General features: G+C 37.1%; 1 pseudogene; it reads right to left on the bottom strand.

The window, feature by feature from the left end:
• Positions 1 to 18,455, bottom strand: part of LOC109132885 — a 19,186-nt pseudogene extending 731 nt beyond the window's left edge.

The raw sequence follows: 21,174 nt of genomic DNA, 5'->3' as shown, positions 1-21,174 counted from the left end.
TTGCTCCAAAATAAGTATCATACCTTCGCTTAGTTGCAAATTTAATTGCAATGCCTTGAAAACTAGAGGATATTACCTCGAATTCCTCTACCACAAATGTAGACTCGTAAAATTTGAACGGAGTAATCTTCCATATGGCTGCACCTATATTGAAATTTGTATCTTCTCGTCCAAATGATAGATTATATAAGCATGAAGGTATGATGCCAATGAGCTTGTTATCTGAAAGATCTAAAAGTCTGATTTTGCTCAAATCACACAGCTGTCTTGAGATTGATCCTGTTAAATTGTTTCCCCTCAACAAAAGAATATATATGCTCTCGGTATTGATAAATTGTGGAATACTCCCAGAAAGTTTATTGTTCCGTAGATCAAGTATTTGGACATGTTCCAACAACGTGTTAGGAATAGGTCCTGTGAGGTTGTTGTCGTGTAGAAACAATTTTATCCCAAACTCCCCACCAACATGTGACGGTAAAGATCCAGATAGTATGTTTCCAGATAGGTCAATAAGTGAAAGAAAGCCAATGGACATCAAAGATGTTGGTATTGTACCTTGTAAGAAATTGTTTGATATCGATAAGATAGTGAGACGAGATAAGTTAGACATCCAACCGGGAATATCACCCGTGAAAAAATTGTTGGACATGTCAAGAACTGATAATGTAGTGTTGGAGCTAAGCAAACCAACTCCGATCTTCCCTGTAAATAAGTTGCTATCAATTCTCAACTCTTCTAGTGAAGTAAAGCTTGTTCCTCTAGGAAGAAAATGGCCACTAAATTTGTTGTGAGAGAGTTTGAGCCTTTGAGGTGTTCAAGTGAAAAACACCCCGTGACAAAGCTTCTAGGGAGATTCCCAGAGAAGTTATTATAAGATAGATCCAGAAATGTAAGGTTTACCATCTCACCCATAGACGATGGTATATGTCCTTGACACCCATTATTTGAGCCGTTCATTCGTACCAGATTTGGGAGCGCATGACCAATATTATCAGGGAACGGTCCACTAATATCATTCACTGAAAAATCCAAGAACTGCAAATTATGCACTATTATTGTAGGCATCTGAAAGATAGTGAATAAATTGTTCTGCAACTGTAATACTTCAAGTGTCGGATTATTCGCCAATAGCCAGGTAGGAACGTTTCCTGATAATCTGTTCATCGATAGATCAATTAGACGCAAGTTCTTCTGGTACAAGATAAAGGAAGGGATTTTCTCCAAGCTGCAAACTCGTAGTACAACAACACTCAGTTGAAATTTTGGCACCAAATTACTCTCTGTCTTAATTTCTGATGTTGATGAAAGTTTGAACACCTTAAGCTTTGTGAGGTTGGCGAGTGGATCGAAAGAGAATACGCCTGTGAAGTTGTTATCTAATAATGATAGATATTCGAGTGACTCAAGGCTGTTGAAACTAGATGGTAGATTTCCACTTAACTGGTTGGATGAGAAATCAGGAACTTGTAGCTTGTTTAGTCTACCAAAACAAAGAGGAAGCTGACCCACATAAGGGCATCTTTATAGGCACAAGAGTTTTTTGTGTTCTTAGATTAAATAAATTAGGAAAATAATCTAAGATCAGTAGTTAAGATCTTTTGCTAAAAAGTTAGTTATAGGGAGAACATGTTTAAGATTTTAAGATTTAATAATATAATATTTTTAAACATATTACAATTATAAAATCTATAAATTTGGTATATAATATTAGAATTAAACTTATTACAATTATATAATATTCTTAATCATATTCTTAAACTTATAAATTATAAAAATTATTGTATTTTGAAATTGTGTTGTGAAGCCACCAGGCTCTGATCGGTACATATGTAACTGTTTCTACAATTGTGGTGCACAATGATCTCCTAGAGTGTTTGATAACATAAACTTAGTTAAACATTATCATAATATTTATGGGTTACAAATGTTGTTGGGTTTGACAAACACAAAACAAATGGGCCTTAATGGGCCAGACGAAATTGGCATTAAGGAAAGGAGAAGAAGATTCTGAAAATGATTTGGCCCATATGCATACATGTATAAGTGTGTTTCATCGATCAAGAAAGTGGAGGTAGGTGAGAGACAAGACATCAAAGAGAGTTCTAGAGAGAGAAGAAAAGAGGGTTCTTCTTCAAGAAGCTTTCTCTTTTCTTTGTTGTGTTCTTGTTCTTGTATCCTCTTGTGTGCCAAAATCTGTAAACCAAAGAACATCACAAGTTAGTGGTGTGTGCAACCTCTTCATATAGTGGAAGTTGTGGGAGACGGTTCCCACCCGAGACGTACCAGTTAGAGGCCGGGAACTCGGTGATCAAATTCTCTTGTGTCATCATGTGTCATGTTCATGTTTTTGATCTATGAATCTTTAATCGGGTGTGAGGCGATGAGGGACCAAATGCAACAATTATCCTCACAAGTGGTATCAAAGCACAGGCTCTCTGATTCATAAGATCTAAAGGAGGAAGATGACAGTTAAAGGTTGAAGTCATCTTGTTTGGAGGATAACAGATTCTCAGGTGAAGGTTGAGTCTGTAGCAGAGATCTCAGGTTTGGAGATAAGGAAATCCTCTAATGACACGACACAAAAGAGTTGAAACAAGGGAGAGTTATGGTTATGGTTCAAGTCCAAGTATGCCAGCATAAAAAAGGAAGAAGGTTGGAGACTAGTGCAGAAGACACAAGATCTTGAAGGCGTTCTTGATCTGTGAAGACTAAATCAGCGGTGAGTTGGTTTAAGGTGGAAGTTCTCTGCAGTAAGTTCGATTCAAGTTTAAGAAAGCATGGGTTAAGGTGACTAACTCAAGGCTGTGGAAAGAGGAATCGAATAATCATCCAAAAGGCTCAAGTCGGCGCTGCCATCACAAGGTATTTGTGATGTTCCTTACTGAAGTTTCAGGATACTCAAGTCTGCTTAAGTTGAAGGAATCTTTAGCTTGGAAGAACACAAGGAGGTAGACTGATTTCAACAATGGAAAAGTCAAGATTTTTTGCTGTGAATCAGATTGTATCTTGCTTGTCGGGTTGTTGAAAGTCAGTAAGTTTGGTGTTCAAGAAGGATGTTGAAGATTCAAGGAAAAAAATCAGAGCAGATGACTATGAAGCTAGAAACTGCTTGAGGCAAAGCAGGTCGATAACTCTGAAAGAATTCAGTAAGGTTTGAGAAGTGTTGGATGAAGGGTTTTAGTCTCAGGTTTAATGGAGGTCAATGCAGCCATGCATTGACAGAAGGAAAGGTTATACTTGTTTTCTTTTGGCATCAAAAGAAGAGAATTGAGGGCTGGTTGTGAAGCAGGCATTGATGTTTTAGTGGATTCCCAAATACTAAGGAAAAGTATTGTGTGGAATGGTGTTTTACAGCGATAAAAGGGTTGTCACAAGTGTGGTGTGACAGGATGTTGCTGTAAACGGGAAGTCTCTGGTGTTCTGGTTTAGAAGATTGATAAGAGATTGATATTGAGTTTCCTAGTGGTGAAAAACCTGCTAGTTAAAGAGGATATTTAAGCACAAGAGCTGAATGAATGTTGTATCGAAAGTCCTCCAAATGGGATCAGTTTGGAGGCGGGTTCCATCAGTGATGATGATCGCGGTACAAGATGGACTCAGGGTTGTGGTTGTTGAAACAAAGGCAGTAAGCTCAATCTCAGTTTTGCTAAATGTGGTGGTTACAGCAAGGAAGTATGGCAAAGGCTGTAAGCTGGTAATGAGTGTAAGACAGTTTCAAAGGAGGCAGCAATGGTTCTGAATATGTGAGTGTGCACTGATGCAGAATAGTTTGAGCAAAGGATGAGCAAAGAAATTTGTGTCGAAAGTCTTCCTAGCTAGGTGGAGTTAGGCGGCGTGTTCTGTTGGTAACAACAGCGGTACAAAGTGATGCTCAAATCTAAGGTGCTCAAACAGGTGAAGAGTAAGTCAAAGACTGTTTCAAGGAAATGAAGCATGAGTGACTTAAAGAGTTATTTTCTGCAGTTGATTCAACAAGAAGTTTACTTGTCAGCAAGGTTCAGTTTAAACAAGATGTTTGGATCAGGGTTTGTGTCGAAAGTCTATCTAGCAAGATGTAGCTTGATGGCGGGTTCTGTTAGGCTTAACAGCGGTACAAAGAGATGTCCAAGTCATAAGAGTTTAAACAGAAAGGTGTTGGAATCATGGATTGTTTTAAGGGCTGAGGCAAGTATGATTCAAGTTTCTGGAAAGTGGTTTACTAAGGGGTTGAATCTAAGATCAGGGCACATGTGACATAAAGGAAATCAAAACAAGGTTCCACGGCAAGTCACGGTTCCAAGAAATCCAAGGGAATGTAGAAAAGAAAAGGTACCTGTGAGTAATCAGAAGTCGCAAGGTGTAGACTCTGATTGTAGGTGGAGCTGTTTTGAAGAAAGAAGAAACCAAGTTAAGATTTCATGGTGTCTTACAGAATTAAAAAAAAAATCCAGAGACAAAAGAAAATGATTCAAGGTACAATTGTTTACCTGGAGTCATTGGAACAGAAAAAAGGACGAAACAGATCGTCGGAGTTGCTGCAAAGGAAGGAAAATGCAGAAGTGTGAGGAAGAGAAACAAGCCTGCTATGATATCCTCAATGTCACCTGAAGGAAGATACAGCTCCAGGTAACCCCAATCGACATTATACGCTGACAGGAAGAAGAACAGAGGAACAAGTCAGCTTTGGGAAATTAAAAATAAAACTATGTCGATAAAAGGAGATTAGGAGGGTTAAGGGAGCATCTGGAATTACTGTGAAGAGACTTAGATTCCAGGTGGAGCTGTTGGTTAAGGTTCAAGGAACAACAATTTAGTTCTTCATTGTTAGTTCTTGAATTTAAAATTATGAGCCAAGAAAGGGTGACCGATGATAAGAGGAGTTTGGTTACTTGTGGAGACTGGAGAATCAGTTGTCGAGAGTTGGAGACTGATTCCAAGTGGAGTTTCTGTGATGAAAATTCAGGAAATCCAAGTAAAGATTTTGGTGGCTCAAAGGGGAAACACTTCAGCAGCTAGAGAGAGGAAGATGATTCATGGTTAGGAGATTACCTGAAGTCATCAAGGAGGAAGAAGAACATGGGATGTTCAACAGTAGAGCTGCTGTGAGAGTAGACATGAAACTGAAGTTAGAGTTTCATGAGTCTCTGGAAATCGGAAGAGACAGGGCTGTGAAGGAGTTACCTGGAAAAGGTTGTGGAGCCATGATGGAGAGTAATTGGTTTCAGGTGGAGCTGCCTATTAAAGGGTTCAGGCATAAGCAATTGTTCAGGTAGAGTCACTTCCATGGAGAAACAAAAACATAAAAGGAGGATTAAGGTTTCCTCAGGTAAAATCCAGAAATTGAGATGGAGCTGCTACGGGCAACAGAAACAGCTTACCTGAGTATCAGATGAGTAAGCATGGTGGAGCTCGTTAGAGAAGCTGTGAAACTTGTCGGAGAACCTGAAATTGGTTTCGAAGTGGAAATTTAAGTTTCAAAATTTCTGGAAGTTGTAAGAAGATCCTAATCTCTAAGAGTCACAAGTAGAGACAAGAGAGAGATTAGATGTACCTGAGATTTGCAGAGGAATTTCTGGTTGGACTCACCGGAAAGTTTCAACGGAGAAAAGATGAAACACTTGGCCTGAAATAACTTTTGAGTTTTGAAATTGAGTTTCAAAATCTCTGGAAATTAGAAGAATCTAATCTCTAATTGTTGCTGACAACACAACGAGGAAGGAAGAGATTAGAGGGTACCTGAGCTGGACGGTGACGGCGATGGCGTGATTCGCCAGTGAAAACGGAACAGCTCAGAGAAGAGGCATGAGGAGAGCTCCGCTGGTGGAGATCGCAGCCGAAGGAGATTGCCGGCGAAAATGGTGTTGATTCATGGTTCATCGAACCAAGAGACGAAATTGAGATATGGAGATATGTCTCTTGATCCACCGAAATTGTGAGCCATCGTAAGACAGGTGGAGGCTGAAGTTTTGCTTCGCCGGAAAACATGCAGGGATGACCGGAATTAGCCTCTAATTCTGCTATACCATGGGGAAGTAAGAAGCTCCATCTTCTCCATGTCGAGAATGAGAGAGCTGGGTGAAAAAAAAGAAAAGAAAACTGGTTGCTGGTGGAGAAGAGTTGCTCACCGGATAAGGTGGCGGAGATGGCCAGAGTTCGCCGGAGGAGGTTCTCTGAAGTTTGGCTTCACGAACAGTGGAAGTGGAAGAGGTTGGTTTCAGAGGTCGATGTCGTCGAGGGAGTTTGTGTTTTGTCAAAAGGTGGAGATTGTTGTTGGGTTTGACAAACACAAAACAAATGGGCCTTAATGGGCCAGACGAAATTGGCATTAAGGAAAGGAGAAGAAGATTCTGAAAATGATTTGGCCCATATGCATACATGTATAAGTGTGTTTCATCGATCAAGAAAGTGGAGGTAGGTGAGAGACAAGACATCAAAGAGAGTTCTAGAGAGAGAAGAAAAGAGGGTTCTTCTTCAAGAAGCTTTCTCTTTTCTTTGTTGTGTTCTTGTTCTTGTATCCTCTTGTGTGCCAAAATCTGTAAACCAAAGAACATCACAAGTTAGTGGTGTGTGCAACCTCTTCATATAGTGGAAGTTGTGGGAGACGGTTCCCACCCGAGACGTACCAGTTAGAGGCCGGGAACTCGGTGATCAAATTCTCTTGTGTCATCATGTGTCATGTTCATGTTTTTGATCTATGAATCTTTAATCGGGTGTGAGGCGATGAGGGACCAAATGCAACAATTATCCTCACAAGTGGTATCAAAGCACAGGCTCTCTGATTCATAAGATCTAAAGGAGGAAGATGACAGTTAAAGGTTGAAGTCATCTTGTTTGGAGGATAACAGATTCTCAGGTGAAGGTTGAGTCTGTAGCAGAGATCTCAGGTTTGGAGATAAGGAAATCCTCTAATGACACGACACAAAAGAGTTGAAACAAGGGAGAGTTATGGTTATGGTTCAAGTCCAAGTATGCCAGCATAAAAAAGGAAGAAGGTTGGAGACTAGTGCAGAAGACACAAGATCTTGAAGGCGTTCTTGATCTGTGAAGACTAAATCAGCGGTGAGTTGGTTTAAGGTGGAAGTTCTCTGCAGTAAGTTCGATTCAAGTTTAAGAAAGCATGGGTTAAGGTGACTAACTCAAGGCTGTGGAAAGAGGAATCGAATAATCATCCAAAAGGCTCAAATCGGCGCTGCCATCACAAGGTATTTGTGATGTTCCTTACTGAAGTTTCAGGATACTCAAGTCTGCTTAAGTTGAAGGAATCTTTAGCTTGGAAGAACACAAGGAGGTAGACTGATTTCAACAATGGAAAAGTCAAGATTTTTTGCTGTGAATCAGATTGTATCTTGCTTGTCGGGTTGTTGAAAGTCAGTAAGTTTGGTGTTCAAGAAGGATGTTGAAGATTCAAGGAAAAAGTTCAGAGCAGATGACTATGAAGCTAGAAACTGCTTGAGGCAAAGAAGGTCGATAACTCAGAAAGAATTCAGTAAGGTTTGAGAAGTGTTGGATGAAGGGTTTTAGTCTCAGGTTTAATGGAGGTCAATGCAGCCATGCATTGACAGAAGGAAAGGTTATACTTGTTTTCTTTTGGCATCAAAAGAATAGAATTGAGGGCTGGTTGTGAAGCAGGCATTGATGTTTTAGTGGATTCCCAAATACTAAGGAAAAGTATTGTGTGGAATGGTGTTTTACAGCGATAAAAGGGTTGTCACAAGTGTGGTGTGACAGGATGTTGCTGTAAACGGGAAGTCTCTGGTGTTATGGTTTAGCAGATTGATAAGAGATTGATATTGAGTTTCCTAGTGGTGAAAAACCTGCTAGTAAAAGAGGATATTTAAGCACAAGAGCTGAATGAATGTTGTATCGAAAGTCCTCCAAATGGGATCAGTTTGGAGGCGGGTTCCATCAGTGATGATGATCGCGGTACAAGATGGACTCAGGGTTGTGGTTGTTGAAACAAAGGCAGTAAGCTCAATCTCAGTTTTGCTAAATGTGGTGGTTACAGCAAGGAAGTATGGCAAAGGCTGTAAGCTGGTAATGAGTGTAAGACAGTTTCAAAGGAGGCAGCAATGGTTCTGAATATGTGAGTGTGCACTGATGCAGAATAGTTTGAGCAAAGGATGAGCAAAGAAATTTGTGTCGAAAGTCTTCCTAGCTAGGTGGAGTTAGGCGGCGTGTTCTGTTGGTAACAACAGCGGTACAAAGTGATGCTCAAATCTAAGGTGCTCAAACAGGTGAAGAGTAAGTCAAAGACTGTTTCAAGGAAATGAAGCATGAGTGACTTAAAGAGTTATTTTCTGCAGTTGATTCAACAAGAAGTTTACTTGTCAGCAAGGTTCAGTTTAAACAAGATGTTTGGATCAGGGTTTGTGTCGAAAGTCTATCTAGCAAGATGTAGCTTGATGGCGGGTTCTGTTAGGCTTAACAGCGGTACAAAGAGATGTCCAAGTCATAAGAGTTTAAACAGAAAGGTGTTGGAATCATGGATTGTTTTAAGGGCTGAGGCAAGTATGATTCAAGTTTCTGGAAAGTGGTTTACTAAGGGGTTGAATCTAAGATCAGGGCACATGTGACATAAAGGAAATCAAAACAAGGTTCCACGGCAAGTCACGGTTCCAAGAAATCCAAGGGAATGTAGAAAAGAAAAGGTACCTGTGAGTAATCAGAAGTCGCAAGGTGTAGACTCTGATTGTAGGTGGAGCTGTTTTGAAGAAAGAAGAAACCAAGTTAAGATTTCATGGTGTCTTACAGAATTAAAAAAAAAATCCAGAGACAAAAGAAAATGATTCAAGGTACAATTGTTTACCTGGAGTCATTGGAACAGAAAAAAGGACGAAACAGATCGTCGGAGTTGCTGCAAAGGAAGGAAAATGCAGAAGTGTGAGGAAGAGAAACAAGCCTGCTATGATATCCTCAATGTCACCTGAAGGAAGATACAGCTCCAGGTAACCCCAATCGACATTATACGCTGACAGGAAGAAGAACAGAGGAACAAGTCAGCTTTGGGAAATTAAAAATAAAACTATGTCGATAAAAGGAGATTAGGAGGGTTAAGGGAGCATCTGGAATTACTGTGAAGAGACTTAGATTCCAGGTGGAGCTGTTGGTTAAGGTTCAAGGAACAACAATTTAGTTCTTCATTGTTAGTTCTTGAATTTAAAATTATGAGCCAAGAAAGGGTGACCGATGATAAGAGGAGTTTGGTTACTTGTGGAGACTGGAGAATCAGTTGTCGAGAGTTGGAGACTGATTCCAAGTGGAGTTTCTGTGATGAAAATTCAGGAAATCCAAGTAAAGATTTTGGTGGCTCAAAGGGGAAACACTTCAGCAGCTAGAGAGAGGAAGATGATTCATGGTTAGGAGATTACCTGAAGTCATCAAGGAGGAAGAAGAACATGGGATGTTCAACAGTAGAGCTGCTGTGAGAGTAGACATGAAACTGAAGTTAGAGTTTCATGAGTCTCTGGAAATCGGAAGAGACAGGGCTGTGAAGGAGTTACCTGGAAAAGGTTGTGGAGCCATGATGGAGAGTAATTGGTTTCAGGTGGAGCTGCCTATTAAAGGGTTCAGGCATAAGCAATTGTTCAGGTAGAGTCACTTCCATGGAGAAACAAAAACATAAAAGGAGGATTAAGGTTTCCTCAGGTAAAATCCAGAAATTGAGATGGAGCTGCTACGGGCAACAGAAACAGCTTACCTGAGTATCAGATGAGTAAGCATGGTGGAGCTCGTTAGAGAAGCTGTGAAACTTGTCGGAGAACCTGAAATTGGTTTCGAAGTGGAAATTTAAGTTTCAAAATTTCTGGAAGTTGTAAGAAGATCCTAATCTCTAAGAGTCACAAGTAGAGACAAGAGAGAGATTAGATGTACCTGAGATTTGCAGAGGAATTTCTGGTTGGACTCACCGGAAAGTTTCAACGGAGAAAAGATGAAACACTTGGCCTGAAATAACTTTTGAGTTTTGAAATTGAGTTTCAAAATCTCTGGAAATTAGAAGAATCTAATCTCTAATTGTTGCTGACAACACAACGAGGAAGGAAGAGATTAGAGGGTACCTGAGCTGGACGGTGACGGCGATGGCGTGATTCGCCAGTGAAAACGGAACAGCTCAGAGAAGAGGCATGAGGAGAGCTCCGCTGGTGGAGATCGCAGCCGAAGGAGATTGCCGGCGAAAATGGTGTTGATTCATGGTTCATCGAACCAAGAGACGAAATTGAGATATGGAGATATGTCTCTTGATCCACCGAAATTGTGAGCCATCGTAAGACAGGTGGAGGCTGAAGTTTTGCTTCGCCGGAAAACATGCAGGGATGACCGGAATTAGCCTCTAATTCTGCTATACCATGGGGAAGTAAGAAGCTCCATCTTCTCCATGTCGAGAATGAGAGAGCTGGGTGAAAAAAAAGAAAAGAAAACTGGTTGCTGGTGGAGAAGAGTTGCTCACCGGATAAGGTGGCGGAGATGGCCAGAGTTCGCCGGAGGAGGTTCTCTGAAGTTTGGCTTCACGAACAGTGGAAGTGGAAGAGGTTGGTTTCAGAGGTCGATGTCGTCGAGGGAGTTTGTGTTTTGTCAAAAGGTGGAGATTGTTGTTGGGTTTGACAAACACAAAACAAATGGGCCTTAATGGGCCAGACGAAATTGGCATTAAGGAAAGGAGAAGAAGATTCTGAAAATGATTTGGCCCATATGCATACATGTATAAGTGTGTTTCATCGATCAAGAAAGTGGAGGTAGGTGAGAGACAAGACATCAAAGAGAGTTCTAGAGAGAGAAGAAAAGAGGGTTCTTCTTCAAGAAGCTTTCTCTTTTCTTTGTTGTGTTCTTGTTCTTGTATCCTCTTGTGTGCCAAAATCTGTAAACCAAAGAACATCACAAGTTAGTGGTGTGTGTAACCTCTTCATATAGTGGAAGTTGTGGGAGACGGTTCCCACCCGAGACGTACCAGTTAGAGGCCGGGAACTCGGTGATCAAATTCTCTTGTGTCATCATGTGTCATGTTCATGTTTTTGATCTATGAATCTTTAATCGGGTGTGAGGCGATGAGGGACCAAATGCAACAATTATCCTCACAACGAAATTCAATCCGTATGAAATTCAATTAGTTAAACATTAACTTAGTTATGAAATGATGTTATCAAGTGCGTGATGAAGTGCGTTTTCTTTATCCTCTTCCTCCAAGTTTAACAAAACCTGTGTGGTGATTGGTCTTTGACTCTCGGGTGAGAATCATCTTCCACAAGAAACTCATGAAGCACGCCATCAATGTCGATCCAACTACACCCGGGATCTTTTCTTATATCCATCTCCTTCATTCTGAGCCTCATCTCCGAAACCTCTGACCATTTTCCTTGAGAAGCATACATGTTTGAGAGGGCCACATAAGCTCCACTGTCATGAGGAACCATATCCATCACAATGTCTACAACACGCTTGCCCATCTCGACATTTCCGTGCATTCTGCAAGCACCCAAAAGTGCTTTCCATATCACATCATCTGGTTTTATAGGCATATTAAGTATGAACTCCTCAGCCTCATCAAGAAGACCAGAACGACCCAATAGATCAACCATACACCCGTAGTGCTCAATCCTAGGCTCTAACCCATCCACACTCACCATTTCACTAAAATACTTCCTTCCTTCTTCTATTAACCCAGCATGGCTACAAGCAGTCAAGAGATTGATGTATGCAACATCACTAGGCTGAACTCCAGCCCGCCTCATTTTACAAAAACACTCAATAGCTCAGTAACATTCCATAACACAACCTCACCATCTCTCTTTCTTCTATCAACCATCACCACCATATCTTTCTCTATAATGTTCTTGTAAAACAACACACAAGCATCTTTCATCAAAGCACTTATCACATACATTCTAACGAGATTACTCATCACGAACTCATCACAGCTCAACCCAAGCTTCAAAGCCAACCCATGAATCTGCTTACCTTGTTGAATCTTCCCTGTTTTCGCACAAGCCTTAAGCACAGAAGGAAACGTGAACCGGTTCGGTTCAACGAACTCATCGCTCATCATCAAGCAGAACAATGCGATTGCGATTACAGCTTTGTCTTCTTCATCGCTCTCACTGAAACCTCTGATTATAGTATTCCAAGAGAAGCAATTTCGTTGAGGCATCTGATTAAAGATCTTATGTGCGTAATCGAGGTCACGGTGATGGACATCGGATCGCAACACACAACCCCAGAAATGAAAAAGAGAGGATCTTTTTATGAGATAACAGAATTGTAACTAGGAATATGAAATGACAAACCTAGATTGAACTTTGGCCGGAGATTTCGGGAGTCAAAACGCAATCAGGCACCGGCCGATCGATCAAACGAGAGGGACCGAAACAAAGTCTGGTCGGGTTGACTCGGTTCTGCAAAGCGGGTCGAAGCTTTCGCCGTTTTCTCTCTTTCTCGAAGAGGAAGAGAAATAAAAATTATCTCCATTGCAAAAAAATCTCAACCATTCCCGTGAAGCCACGTAAACAAAGAACTAAGCTTAAAACTGTTCTAATTCAAGAACTAAAAATCTGTTCTAAGACCACTGTTCAATTTATTAAACATATTTTTAGGCTAAAAACACCTAATAAGTTGTACCGATAAAGATGGCCTAATAATTTCCACGGAGAGTGAGCTCTTGCATATTCTTCATTTCACAAACTACTGCATAAAAAATAGTTTGGAAAACAACAAGATATTGTGAATAATAGAAGTAATTGTTTTTGTCTTGATTAACTCTAGTCTAGAGAAATTTCTTATGCATGAAGAGAAAAGATTAAAAATAAAGCTTGCCTTGCAATTCCATTATGCTAGCAAAAAAGTTGTAACTTAGATCCAAAGCTTTTAGCATTTTTAGATGATTCAACCCTGCCGCAAGACAAAGGGACACATAGCAAGACAACTATAATTATTATGTATATGACGACATGAATAAACGTATTATGAAATTAAATCTATAGATGGATAGTGGTTATTGACGTAGATGGTACCTAGCATGGTGCCGTTTAGTTTGTTCTTACTAAGATTCAACAGTTTCAAGTTTGTCAAGTCTTTTATTTCTGAAAGATATAGTCCAAAAAAATATAAGAATGATTACAACTAAAAGAAGAGATAGCAAATTGTAGCCATATAAAAACCAAATGACATAACCAAACATACATCATTAATAAGTAGGTTACAAATAACATACCTTCAAAAGGGAAAGGGCCTTCCATAAAGTTGTCCTGAAGGGAAAGACTTGTAAGTGATGTAGCAGCATTAAGAAAGGGAAATATGTTGTTGTTGAATCTATTGTAAGAGAGATCCAGAATCTCCAGGTTCCTTAATCTCCTTAAGCTTTTATAACCTGCAAACGAAAAACGTGCAAGCGAGTATAGAAAAAGTAACTAGTCCACCCTAATCACTTCAATATATAAATATCATATATATTTTTTAACTGAATGGAATCAAGAGAGTAGAACTTATGGAATTTGGAAGAAATCAAGATTGACTGTTGGATGTAATTTTGTGTAAGACGACATCAGCCACATATAATAAATCAATGCTTTGGATGAAGGTACTATAACCTTTTGATGCAGGGGAAAATGTAACTAAAGTAGTTTCAAATCTTTAGAAAAGGTTGTTTCCAAACAGAGACCAAAACGGTAGTCTAGACTGTGAAACCCCAATATACCTCCAATATTATCAATGAAGCCATTGAGCCCTGCCAATCTTTCCAGACTTCGAACCTCTTCAAAGGGATGAAGTAAAGAAAGATTTAGGAGACAATTCTCTTTTAAATTCGTAGCACGAATGGAAAGCTTGGTTAGCCGTCTGCTTGTACGATTGCATATAATGCCCTCCCACTGGCAACAATCGCTCTTTGTGTCATTATTCCAAGTAGGGAAAACGTAGTCCAAGTCCGATTCTTGCGTAATTGACATCCAATATTTCTTTAGCTCCAACAAAGCTTTTCTTTCTTTCTCAATGCAGCTTTTGCATTCATGCAGCTGCCCCAATAGCAATATCACCCATATCAAGTATTGGCCTAAGAAACGCTTACCTTCCATTGAAAAAAAAAAGAGAAGGAAATGAATTAAAATCCATAGAAATTTGGGACTATGAGTTCAATGCAAATGCTTCCACGGTTATAAGAAATCAACAAGATATATATGATCCTCTTCATATATTTAGAAAAGTCGAAGTTCTGTGGCACATTTACGTGAGTGATCACTATTATTTAGTTTGAGTTGTATTGTATGATATGCAGGGCAGTTGAGGTCGTTGTAGAAAACACCCATCATCGGATACTATGTGCTTAAGACTCATATTTATACCACGTGATAAGTCAGTCAAGTAGAAGACAAACTCAGTTGGGCCATTCGAATATGAACTTATTTATACAAGTGAACTTGCGACATAAGCACTAAAAACGTTCTTTTAATATATAGAAGATAATTTAACCATATCTATCAAGCATGCCGATTGTAAAATCTTATTATAAAAAGTTTGAATCTTCAAAATTAGTTGTTAACATAAACGTTATACTCTCTCTGTTTCATTTTATAAGATCTTTTAGTTAAAAACACAAAGCTTAAGAAACTACAAATATTGTACCATTTAACCAAATTTAAGTTTAACCAATAAAAAAATACTGCAGAATTTAAATGCTCAACAATTATTAAATTAATATAAAAATGTATAGAAACTTGAAAATATCTTATTATATAAAATTAGATTTTGAAGTTAATCACTAACAAGATTTTGAGACGTGTCAAGTTACCAATATGATATTTTGACATGTGCAAAAATTAATATTTTATAGGAGGAGGAATTTGAGATTTCGATAAAGAAAAACAAATAATATGTTTTAAATAATATTAGTTAGCCATTAACAAAATTTTGACACATGTCAAGTTATCAGCTTGATATTTTGATATGTGTAAAAATTCATATTTAATAGAACATATTTCATATTACGACAAAAAAAACAAAAATATGTTTTAAATAATATAGTTAGCCATTGACAAGATTTTGACACGTGTCAAGTTATCAATCTGAGATTTTGACATGTGTAAAAATTATTATTTAATAGGATGGATTTGTGATTATGACAAAAAAAAATATTGAGATTAATATACGCGTCTTCTTTTTCTAATACTGCATTTTAAATTTTATTGTAGTATGTTTAGATTGTTTTACTTAATTTATTTTTTCATCTTTGAATTATTTGAGATTCATATATTTCCGTGCTTATAATTTTCTATTATTTCTGTAATTATGTCAAATTTTTTTTTTTTTTATAATTTCTCAACCTTGATTTGGTTGGTCATAGATTTTTTTTTGTACAAACATAATTGTTACCATTCATTTAATCCCAAAAGGATATAAAGAGTAGAAGCTCATCAACCTAATTGTTGGATAAAATAGGCTAATTAAACACAAACTTACAACAAACATTGATAAATAGATTGAAAAAAACATAAATCGTTGTTGATCGAATTCTGTTTTCTATCTTTCAATTAACCAGGGCATTTTTAATTACAAATGTATTGGCACGATACAACTAATCTTTCTCAGTTTATTTTTCTATTTTTCAATAACACAAAAATTCCAAATGCTAAATTTGATTACAAAATTTATGAATTTAGTTCCATAACATTGTAACGTAAATGTTAAACGTTATTAGTATGTTTAGCCGTGACTTCAATATGAAAATCCTATGATATTAGTGTGATCGATAATCAGTGCTCTTGACCATTTTAAATATATACACTTTTGAGGATTGTCTTGGCATAAGAATTTGTTTTGGTATTATATAGTAACTTAAGAGGAGGGTTGACTATTGACTAAGACCATCTCCAATGGTTTTCCCTATTCTTACCTCTAAAATAGAGGAACTCTATAATAGAGCTGACTTTTGTTCCAATGGATATTTCTATTTTTTCCTCTAAAAAATAATATTTCGTAGAGATTCTTTGTTTATTTTATTATTAATTCCTTTTACTTATAAAAGTTGCAAACTAACCCATTTATTTTAGTATTTGTGAAACTTTCATAAAATTATGATATTATTTAAATTATTAACATTCATAAATATTATTTAAATATCACATTTATTAAAAGAAATACATTGCATCATATAAAATAATAAAAGCGTTAAAAGTTTAAGGACCATTAAATATATAATTTATTTATTTTGATCATAATTATAAAAGTGTTAAAAGTTCAAGGACTATTTTGTAAATAAAAAAGTTCAACTCTATTATAGAGGAAAAAATAGAGTTCCTCTATATATAGAGGAAAAAATAGAGATCTCTATTATAGAGGTAGAAATAGAGATGGATTGGAGTAGATTTTACTCTAAAATAGAGTTAAAAAGCAAATATAGAGGTGGGTTGGAGATGCCCTAATAAACGCTCCCAGACACGATTATCAAGGAACCTCTTCCAACCAAACTCTCCGGCGTCGGCGGTGCTGTTGCTCGCCGGTGTCGGGATCTCACCGTCTCATCTCTTATTCATCTTAGTTTCACTTCTTTTATTTGTCTTGTTTGCAAGTTTTTCCCCCTTTGTCTCCTCTTTTATAACCCTTTTCGATCTCTCCTAAATTTTGCCTCCAAACCAAACTACGACCTGCTCCCGCCGATCTCTCACTCACCAGAGATGCTCCTTGCTCAGCAAATCTCTCTGCAAAACTCGGGCAGCCGCCTCATTCTTTCCCCATCATGGCAAGTGTTTGAGAAACTAGGGTTTTCCCCAGTGGACCTAGTTTCCAGATTTGATTCAATATACAGCCATCGTCAGTTCCCGCTGATCTTTCATGCACCAGAGATGCTCTATGCACCACAAATCTCTGCGTCAATCTCGGGAAGCCATCACACTCAATATTCAACTTGGCAAATGGTTGTGAAACTAGGATTTTCCCCAGTGGACTTAGCCTCCAATCTCGAATCAAATCAAGGCTACCGTCCCTTACCGCCGATATATCACCCACCGGAGATGTTCTCACTGCAAATCACTCTACAAAATCCGGTCACCCGTGGCATCCAATCCTTCCCTTGGCATCTGCTTGTGAAACTAGGGTTTTCCCTAGTGGACTTAGTTTCACATGTTGGCCCATTTACTATCACCAGGCCCAAGTCCATAAAGCCCTACAAAAGTTATGAAACGACAAAATCCTTGTCCAGTTTTCAACCGTCTATACCCTGCCAAAGTTGAAGTCTGTGTCGATCTCCTCTTCTCAATGGCCGAAGACTCCATGGAAGAAAGGTATCACCATTGTTGCTCTGGTTATTCATATATCATGTCAGAACCCTGGTTTTAGTCGATATTAGAGACTTGCGGTTTGAGTTTTTAAGCCTCCAGATTTATGGTCTAAGTGTATTGATTCGATCTAGCCAAAGTGGTAATCATCTTGAACTGGATATGTTCAATGTTGGTTATCATTCAAGCTGTCCATTTGATGATGTCAAGCATCGGTTTACAACCATTCTCATCTACCGGATCCCATACCAATTAGCTTATATTGTGTTTTATCGAAGAGATCCAACCTTTATGCTTTGGGAATCAAAGCAACCCTTCAGCGACTACAACACCATAGTCATCCAGATTCTTGGTGTCTTGCTACCTTGGGTAGTACCTCTCATTCCGGTGAGAACCAAAGCATTGATCTTTTTATCAACGTCACAATGTCTTATGACCGTGACCAAACCTTCATCCTTCGAAGTTCTCAAAGATGACCTCTCGATTCACCATGATCTCACATGTGCTAGTGGGCTTCCAAGCCTTTGGTTCACAGCTCTCTTAGAATTAAAATCGATCTCTTATCTTTCACTTTGTGGCATTGGGGAATGTCTTCTATTGTAATGTTTTAAAATTTGGAACTCTTGTCCCTTTGCTTTGTACTTGTTTCTCTTTGATTTGAATGAAAAGCAAGTTGTTTGAAAAAAAAAAAGAATTTGTTTTGGTATTATCAATTTACTCGAACTGCTATCTCACGTCACCAACGGTGGAACATTCTAGTATCTTATAAAATGGAAGAAATAAAAAAGCCTAAAAAATCTTATAGTATATTAATTGAAACACAAAGAGTATATAATAGAGTGTGTAAAATTAAATATAGTTTTAGAAAAAGCCACCAAATAAATTCTAAAAACCGTGTGCAGGTTACCTTTAAAATTTAAACATTATCAATAAAATTTAACATCTAATTCTTAATTATACCAGAGAAACTTGAAGTTTTTTTCATAGTCATGATTGGAATGAATAAACCTCCACCGCCAGTTCCACCTGCGCTCGAGATTAAGGCAGCAAAGAAGCATAACACTCCAGCCACAATGAAGATAGCTTGAGTTCTACAGCACTTGATTCTTTAGGAGATGTTCTCCCTTGATTGGACCTTGTATAGCAGCTTTTGATTATATTTGGTGGATTCTGTTGATTAATCTCTTCTTGTTGACTAGCGTTAATCTGAAAAACATATATGAAAAGAAGAAAAAGGGAAAGAAAAAAAAAGGTCACTTTTTGTTTTGTCTAGCTGAAAGCTTGAAACTTTGTTCTTTATATTTGATGGTCTCAGAGAGTGATGAGCACATTTTATTTGCACGTTGCTTTCTGATGAGTAAGCTGCAAGTAATCTCATTGACCTTAAGTACTATAAACAATATGATATTTAAGATATACTCGTTCATTTACCTGTGGCTTATATATATATATATATACAGACGAAGAACAATTCTAAAAAAAAGGTGAAAAAAAGTTATTTTCTAAACCTGTGGAATGCGTCGTCTTAGATAAGGAGAAGACCCAGTAATTTAATGGTTTTTGATTTGACATGGTGAAACGATTCTGTAGTGAGTTTATCTATTAATTAAAACACAACTTTCAATCTGTTTTAAAAATGCGGACAAGTAAGAAAGTCTCTCCACCCTAAACTTCATTGAACACTGAATAATATGAAAGATCCTGGTTAGTCATATGATGGCTCTTTTGGTTTCCTTTGTGGATTCAATTCGAGGACGAAGGAAGAACGGAAGATCGGAACAAAGTATGGAGACCTAGGTTCAAGCGTCTAGTAACTTGATGTCGTCGTTAATACATAAATATTTCCAATTGTTATTGATCGATAACATCGTACGTATTTTCACGCAAGTCTAGCCAAATGACCAAACGTGTGATACAAATTCATGGTCAACTATGAGGAACGTAGCCATGGTCAAGAAGCAGTTCAACAAACGAATGATAAAAATTCAGCAACTCCATCCTCCCACTGACGAAAACCTGCAACTAGAGGACACATATATACAAAAAGAAGAGACAAAACGTTTCTTTAGTTTGTACTCCTTTATGAATTTATCTTTTACAAGAAAGTTATATGAATATAAGGACATCTTCAACCCCATTATATTTTAGAAGTACAATTTTATTATAGAGCAATTTTTGCTCCAACCCAACTCTATATCTTACTTTTAAATAGAGAAAATAATGAGATTGCTCTATATTTAGAGTAACTCTATTCTCAATTCTATTTTTTATACTAACTCTATTATCGAGTCAAATATAGAGCAGTACATTGGAGAAAAACCATGCACTATTTTAGAGTTACTCTATATTAGAGAAAAAAAAAAGATTTACATTGGAGATGGTCTAATAGCCAATATACTCTTTCTCGGCAATGAATGTTATAAGTTATAGTAAAAACACACACTAGAGACACAAAACTGCTTTTATAAATAAGAACAACTGAGAGACACAAAAAAAAAAACAAAAGTAATGACAAATGTTAAATCAATTATTTTTGGCCAAATTTGGATCATTATAGGTAAATTTCAGTAATTAATAATATTTTAAGTTTCACAGGAGGAGAAATTGTTACGATTTTGCAGAAATCAAATATATAAAAGTAAGGTTTCACTCCATATTGATCTATTTGACAATACAACTTTTTATATATATTATTCAAACCATAAAAAAAAAACACATTCAATCATGGGCATTTTCAACAATATAAATGTTTCAAAAAGGAGTATTTTTGAAAATAATATCTCAAAAAGGACATATTTGAAAATGATATTTCAAAAAGGAGATTTCTAACAAATTCTCTTAAATCATATATATTTAACTTACAATTTAATTAAAAAAAAGGGTCGAGTTTTCATTTGTAAATGACTTCGAAGATTAGGGTTCTTTTGCTATGGGTTCTTAGTAAAATCGAACTTGTGAGCTCCTAAAGAAATGTCCAAATGTCCTTTACAAATGAACTAGAAAACAAACTCTAAAGAAAAAACCAAAATTGCTCAACAAAGTATATTGTATTAATATCCCATTGGTGGTATGTTGATAGGAACGCTTTCATCTGGTAAATCCAAGCCGTTCCTAAGATTATATTGTAAGTTGCGGATTTGTCCAAGACGGTAAACTCTACCATCTTTGGAACATCGGCTCCGAGCACATGTAATTTTATTGTACCGAGCGACATCGAGGTGGCACTCATAAAGGTTATCAAGGGGAAGGGGGTCCTAGATATCCGATTTCTTTATCAAATATGAATTTCACCGAATTTCCTATGTCGATTAGGATTTTCGACACCTCACAATTGGCTACCCGAGAGTAACTACAAGTGTATCGTTATTGGGGCTTTGTGAAGTGCTGTTCTCGATTTTCTTGAAAGTAATCTTCGTATCTAGATGAGAAAATACTATAGAGAATTAATAATAAAAAATACTATAGAAAATGCTTGTTAAAATATATTACAACTAGGTACTAACCTACAGAAAACCGCAGACTGAACTTTTTTTGATGAAAATTTGTAATAATTTATTTTGTTATTATGTTATTTATAATAGTTTGTGATTAAAATTATCTGTATATTTTTTTTTAAAAAATTAAGCATTGAATATATTTAAATCTCAACTTAGTTTTATTTTCGTAAAAAACAGTCGCTAAAAGATAAATATAATTTTTTAAAATAGATAAGATACTATATCTATATTTTTTATTTTTTATTTATTAATTTTAAAAATCTAAGTTGTTAAATGGAACTGTTATATATTTTTATTTTTGATAAAAAAATTTAATCTGAAATTGTTTTTGACAAAATTTGTAGTTGTACATTTTATTCGATTAGATTTTTCAAAACTTAGTTGTTAATTTTTTTTTAAGTACGAATTAGTTTTGATTCTAATAGATTTTTTTTTTTACTTTTCTA

This window comes from Camelina sativa, chromosome 5 (assembly GCF_000633955.1).
Source record: "Camelina sativa cultivar DH55 chromosome 5, Cs, whole genome shotgun sequence".
NCBI classification, from domain to species: Eukaryota; Viridiplantae; Streptophyta; class Magnoliopsida; order Brassicales; family Brassicaceae; genus Camelina; species Camelina sativa.
The sequence above is the reverse complement of the archived record's forward strand: the minus strand, read 5'-3'. Positions and strand labels throughout refer to the sequence as shown.